The sequence below is a fragment of the Myotis lucifugus genome, unplaced genomic scaffold (assembly GCF_000147115.1).
Source record: "Myotis lucifugus unplaced genomic scaffold, Myoluc2.0 scaffold_422, whole genome shotgun sequence".
NCBI classification, from domain to species: Eukaryota; Metazoa; Chordata; class Mammalia; order Chiroptera; family Vespertilionidae; genus Myotis; species Myotis lucifugus.
The window spans coordinates 38278-45865 of NW_005871470.1; positions in this window are offsets into that span (position 1 = coordinate 38278).

Genomic DNA, 7588 nt, shown 5'->3' on the forward strand with positions numbered 1-7588 from the left:
GGATTAATACTTCCCAGGCAAGATCTTTTAACGCGTCTTTAACTGGTTTTGAAGTGTGTGACGGTGCATTATGAAGCAAAATTACTTTGCCGTGTCTTCTGGCACATTCTGGTCATTTCACGATTAAAGTGTGGTTCAAACTGATTATTTGTTGTTGGCAGCGATCAGTATTAACAGTTTCACCTGGTTTTAGAAGCTCATAATACACCACACCTTCCTGATCCCACCAAACGCAGAGCATTGTCCTCTTTCCGAAGCAAGTTGGCCTTGCAGTCGATGTTCATGGTTGACCTGGATCAACCCATGATTTTGTACATTTGGGATTCTCAAAATAAATCCACTTTTCATCGCCAGTCACATTTCGATGCAAAAAAGACTTTCTTTCGTGCCCTTGAAGCAACATTTTACTGATGACTTTTCGGTTTTCCATTTGTCTTTCGTTCAGTTGATGTGGCACCCATTTTCCTTCCTTTAAAATCTTTCCCATTGCTTGTAAACAATCGGAAATTGTTTGCTGAGCAATGTTTCATCTTTCTGCAAGTTGTTTCTGAGTTTGACACGCATCTTCATCCAATAACGCTTGTAATTGTTGGTCTTCAAACTTTTTCGGTTGACCTGGACGTTCTTTGTCTTTCACATTGAAATCATCACTTTTAAAGCATTTAAACCAGCGTTTACAAGTATCTTGAGATGGAGCACATTCACCATAAGCTTCCCAAAGTATTCAGCAGCACCTGTCTTCAAAATAAAGTAATGAATTAAAACTTCCTACAAATGCTCTATTTTTAGCACGAAATTCAACATTTTTAAGTTTAAAAATATCTATGATGCTAACAGCTTCAGAAAATTTGACATATGGTTTTGAAGCTTGTTGTCAATACAACAAAATAGCATACATATCAAATCGCATAGATATCAACATATGTGTGACTCCATCTATTATCCAAAATACGCATTATTAACCGGTATACCTAGTAAAAGATCTTGCCTGGGAAGTATTAACCCACCCGCTGTATTCACCAGACTTTGCTCCTTCAGATGACCACTTGTTCTGATCGATGGCACACGCACTTTCTGAGCAGCACTTCAAAACGTATGAAGAAGTGGAAAATTGGGTCTCTGAATGGTTTGCCTCAAAACAAGAAAAGTTCTATTGGGACGGTATCCACAAATTACCTGAAAGATGGGGGGAATGTGTAGCTAGCGATGGACATTACTTTGAATAAAAACACTTCTGATGTTTCTCTTGAAATTATCATGTTTTCTTTGATTACAAAATTTGCATTATTAACCAGTACACCTAGTACAAAGGAGTTCCCATAAGGCTGACACCTGATTTCTCATCAGAAACTCTACAAGCCAGAAGGGAATGGCATGAAGTACTCCTCAAGGTAATGGAAAGCAAGGATATGAGATCAAGATTATTATAACCAGCAAGTATATCATTCAAAATAGATGGTCAAATAAAGAGCTTCCCAGACAAAAAAAAAAAAAAAGGCTGAAGGCATTCATCACCACCAAGCCAGCATTACAAGAAATGCGAAAGGGACTGCTATAACGAGAAGAAGAAACAGAGAGAGAAACCTAGCCATACAGAATTAAAATGGCTATAAATAAGTACCTCTCAATAATAATCCTAAATGTAAATGGATTAAATGCTACAATCAAAAAGCATAAGGTAGCTGAGTGGATACGAAAACATGACCCAACTATATGCTGTCTACAAGAGACCTACCTCAAAACAAAAGACACACACAGGATGAGAGTGAAGGGATGGGGGGAAAAATTTCCATGCAAAAGGAAAAGAAAAAAAAGCTGGAGTAGCAATACTCATATCCAAAAAAATAGACTTCAAAATGAAGGCCATCACAAGAGACAACAAAGGTCACTACATAATACTAAAAGGATCGATCCAACAAGAGAATATAACCCTGGTAAACATATATGCACCCAATATAGGTGCACCTAAATATATAAGAAAACTTCTAGAGGACTTTAACGGAGAGATTGACAACAATACAGTCATAGTAGGGGACTTTAACACCCCACTGACGTCACTGGATAGATCTTTCAGACAAAAACTTAACAAGGAAACAGTGACTCTAAAGGACACACTGGATCAGGAGGATTTAATTGACATTTAGAGAACATTTCACCCCAAAGCTGCAGAATGTACATTCTTCTCAGATGCACATGGGTCATTCATAAAGATAGACCACATGTTAGGACACAAAAAAAGTCTCTACAAGTTCAAGAAGATTGAAATAATATCAAGCATCTTCTCAGATCACAGTGGAATGAAATTAGAAATCAACTACAGTAAAAACACCCCAAAACATTCAAACACATGGAGGCCAAATAGCATGTTATTAAACAATGAATGGGTTACCAACAGGATCAAGAAAGAAATAAAAAAAACTTCCTGGAAACAAATGAAAATGAACACAAAACAACCCAAAATCACTGGGACACAGCAAAAGCAGTCCTGAGAGGGACGTTCATAGCACTACAGGCATACCTCAAAAAACAAGAAAAATCAGCAATAAACTATTTAACCCTACCACTTAAAGAAATAGAAAGAGAACAACAAGAAAAGCCCAGAGTAAGTAGAAGGAAGGAAATAATAAAGATTAGAGCAGAAATAAATAAAATGGAGACTAAAAAAAAATAAAATAAAATACAAAAAAATCAATGAAACCAAGAGCTTTGAAAGGATAAACCATTAGCCAGACTCATCAAGAAACAAAGAGAGAGGACCCAAAAAAAATGAAATCAGAAACAAAAGTGGAAAAGTAACCACAGGAAGGATTGTAAGAAAATACTATGAACAACTCTATGCCAACAAGCTGGACAATGTGGATGAAATTGACAAATTCCGAGAAAAATAAAATCTCCCAAAACTGGATCAGGAGGAATCAGAAAACCTGAATAGTCCAATAACAACTGATGAAATAGAAGCAATAATCAAAAAACTCCCACCAAAAAAAAGGTCCGGATGGCTTCACAGGGGAGATTTTTCCAAACATTCAAAGAAGAACTAACACCTATACTCCTCAAACTTTTTCAGAAAATCCAAGAGGAAGGAACACTTCCAAACTCTTTTGGAAGGCCAGCATTATCTCAATTCCAAAACCAGATAAAGACACTACAAAGAAAGAGAATTACAGGTCAATATCCCTGATGAACGCAGATGCTAAAATCCTCAAAAAATATTAGCAAATTGCATCCAGCAATATATTAAAAAGATCATACACCATGATCAAGTGGGACTTATTCCAGGGATGCAAGGCTGGTACAATATCTGCATATGGATAAACGTGATACATCACATAAACATTGAAAAACAAAAATCACACAATCATATCAATAGACACGTAAAAAGCATTTGACAAAATCCAACACCCATTTTTGAAAAAAACTCTCAGCAAAGTAGGAATAGAGGGAGCATACCTCAACATTATAAAGGCCATATATGACAAACCTACAGCCAACATCATACTCAATGGGCAAAAACTAAAACCATTTCCCCTAAGAACAGGAACAAGACAGGGATGTCCACTTTCACCACTCCTGTTTAACATAGTACTGGAAGTGCTAGCCATAGCGATCACACAAGAAGAAGAAATAAAAGGCATCCAAATTGGAAAAGAAGAAGTAAAACTGTCATTATTCACATATGACATGATATTGTACATAGAAAACCATAATGACTCCATCAAAAAACTACACTTAATAAATGAATTTGGCAATGTAGCAGGATACAAAATTAACACCCTGAAATCTATGGCTTTTTTATATACCAATAATGAACTCACAGAAAGAGAAACTAAAAAAACAATCCCATTTACCATTACAATAAAAAAAATTAAGATACCTAGGAATAAACTTAATTAAGGAGATAAATGATCTATACTTGGAAAACTACAGGCCGTTGAAAAAAGATAGAAGAAAATATAAACCAATGGAAGAATATACCGTGTTCATGGATTGGTAGAATGAACATCATTAAAATGTCCATACTACCCAAAGCAATCTATAGATTCAATGTACTCCCCCTTAAGATAGCAACAGAATATTTCACAGACCTAAAACAAACTCTCCAAAAATTCATCTGAAATTAAAAAAGACCACGAATAGCTGCAGCAATCTTGAGAAAGAAGAACAAAGTTGGAGGGATCACAAGATATCAAGCTGTATTACAAAGCCACTGTTCTCAAAACTGCCTGGTACTGGCACAAGAACAGACAGACCAATGGAACAGAACAGGGAACCCGGAAGTCCACCAAGCCATTATGCTCAATTAATATTTGACAAAGGAGGCAAGAGCATACAATGGAGTCAAGACAGTCTCTTCAATAAATGGTGTTGGGAAAATTGGACAGGTACATGCAAAAGAATGAAACTAAATCACCAACTTATACCATACACAAAAATAAACTCAAAATGGATAAAGGACTTAAATGTAAGAGAGGAAACCATAAAAATCTTAGAAGAAACCATAGGCAGCAAAATATCACACATTTGTTGTAGCAATATCTTTACCGATACAGCTTCTAGGGCAATGGAGACTAAGGAGAAAATGAACAAATGGGACTACATCAAAATAAAAAGCCTCTACACAGCAAAAGAAACCATAAACAAAACAACAAGAAGCCCACTGCATGGGAGAACATATTTGCCAATGTTATCACCGATAAGGGTTTAATCTCCAACATTTACAGGGAACTCATACAATTTAACAAAAGGAAGATAAACAATCCAATTAAAAAATGGGCAAAGGACCTAAATAGACACCTTTCAAAAGAGGACATAAAGAAGTCCAAGAGACATATAAAATATGCTCAAAGTCACTAATCATCCGAGAGATGCAAATCAAAACGACAATTTGGTATCATCTCACACCTGTCAGAATGGCTATCATCAACAAATCAACAAACAACAAGTGTTGGAGAGGATTTGGACAACAGGGAACACTCGTGCACTGCTGGTGGGAATGCAGACTGGTGCAGCCACTGTGGAGAACAGTATGGAGTTTCCTCAAAAAAACTAAAAATGGAACTCCCATTTGACCCAGTGATCCCACTTCTAGGAATATATCCCAAGAAGCTAGAAATGCCAATCAGAACGGATATATGCACCCCTATGTTCATAGCAGCACAATTCACCATAGCTAAGATTTGGAAACAGCCTAAGTGCCCATCAGCAGATGAGTGGATTAAAAAACTGTGGTACATCTACACAATGGAATACTATGCTGCAGTAAAAAAGAAGGAATTCTTGCCATTTGCAACAGCATAGATGGAACTGGAGAGCATTATGCTAAGTGAAATAAGCCAGTCAGAGAAAGATAAATACCACATGATCTCACTCATTAGTGGAATATAGAGAACAACATAGACTGATGAACAGGGACAGATCCAAAGACAGAGAAACAGCGATCAGACTATCAATCCCCAGAGGGAAAGTAGGGGAGGGTGGGGGTAAGGGGAAGAGATCAACCAAAGGACTTGTATGCATGCATATAAGCCCAACCAATGGACACAGACAACAGGGGGATGAGAGCATGAGTGTGTGTGTGTGTGGGGGGAGATTGGGGGTTAATGGGGGGATGAGGACACATTTGTAATACCTTAACTAATAAAGAAATTTAAATAAATAAATAAATATATTTTTTTAAAAACGATCTAAGGGAAGCTCCAAGTTAAACCAAAAGCACACGGCGCAGTGTGCGCGTGGTTTGGGACAGGGACACGGACTTGACTACAATCTAGTCTCCGCAGCCAAACCCTTCTGGACTGAGCACTGGCGGATGGGAGATCGTGAGCTCTGTTCTGAGGTCAATCTTTAATGCCCCGCTTCCATGTCACAGGTTATTTTTTCATTATAACAGCAACTAATGGGAATCAGAACCTACTTGAGCTCTCCACGCTGAACAGATGAACCACCGACTCTCCACCGTGGGAGCGTGGAGTGTCCGCTCAGAGGCGCTCTGTCCCGCAGACACGGCTTCTCAGGGGAGACCCCAGAATCCTTCCGACTCCCACGATCAGACCAACCCATTAGAAACGCTGCTGTGTGTCTTTAGTAAAACCTCCCACCGGTAAACCCCAATCTCTGGGCCACACACTGTTTGTTTTGTTTTGTTTTTAATCCATACTGAAGGATTTTTTTAAGTTAAATTTTTTTGTTGTTGTTAATCCTCACGCAAGGTTATTTTTCCATTAATTTTTAGAGATAGTGGAAGGGAGTGGGAGAGACAGAAACACTGATGTGAGCGAGACACATCAATTAGTTGCCTCCCACACAAGCCCTGACCAGGGCCCGGACCGGGGAGGTGCCTGCAACCAAGGTCCATGCCCTTGACCGGAATCGACCTGGGACCGCAGGCTGATGCTCTATCCACTAAGCCAAACTGGCCAGGGCCACACATTTATTTTAGACCCTGTTAAATGTCTCAATAATTCAGGATAGTCGAACTTCCTGGTCAACCTGTATAACTTACTGCAATAAGATTTAATCTTATATTTTCCTTCTAGAAATAAATTTTATTTTTTAATCCTGATAACATTATTTATAATCAGATGGTACAAGGGGCGTCCCCCACACAGGCACCTCTGTGTGGCACCAGGTGGCACCGTGTGCAGGGCCAGTGTTAAACTGCCATGGTCTCCTCACAGGGTGCTTCTGCCCGTGACACGTTCACCGTCCAGCTAAGCCCATGTCCTGGGGTTCCACCTAAATCAGCTCATCTCTGGGTGGTCAGCCACAGGCTCTCGGAGGCAGTTTTTGTCAGTCCTGAGTAGTTAACCTCACTTCCAAAGCAGATTCCTGGGAAACGTTCCTGAGGCCTCACCTGGAGCCCCACTGCTCCCTGGCCCATCCACATCCCGCCCACTGCCCGCTCACCGCCCGGCAGCTCTCCCCCGACTCCACAGCCCATGCACACCACGGCATTCAACATACTCTTCTTGCTGACAAGTAATAATTTGTAACAACAAAAACAAAACCACTAAATCCCACCTTCACAGAACTGCCCTCACACGCCATCCCTACTTTCTACCACCCATCCCGTCCCATCCCCACACACTGCCCACCCCACACCCCAGGGGCCGGCACCCACAGGCCTGCCCCACACGGGCCTGCACCCCACAAGGACCTGCACCACACGGGCCTGCCCCACACGGACCCGCCCCACACGGACCCGCACCACACGGGCCTGCACCACACGGGCCTGCACCACACGGACCCGCACCACACGGACCCGCACCACACGGGCCTGCACCACACAGGCCTGCACCACACGGGCCTGCACCACAGAGACCCGCACCACACGGGCCTGCCCCACACGGGCCTGCACCACACGGGCCTGCACCCCACAGACCTGCACCACACGTGCCTGCACCACACAGACCCGCACCACACGGACCCGCACCACACGGGCGTGCACCACAGTGTCCTGCCCCACACGGTTCTGCTCCACACAGACCTTCACCACTAGAGACGTGCACCACACTGGCCTGCTCAAAATAGGACCTGTACCACAGGTATCTGCAACATCATGGGCTGCTATCCACTGGCATGCTCCACA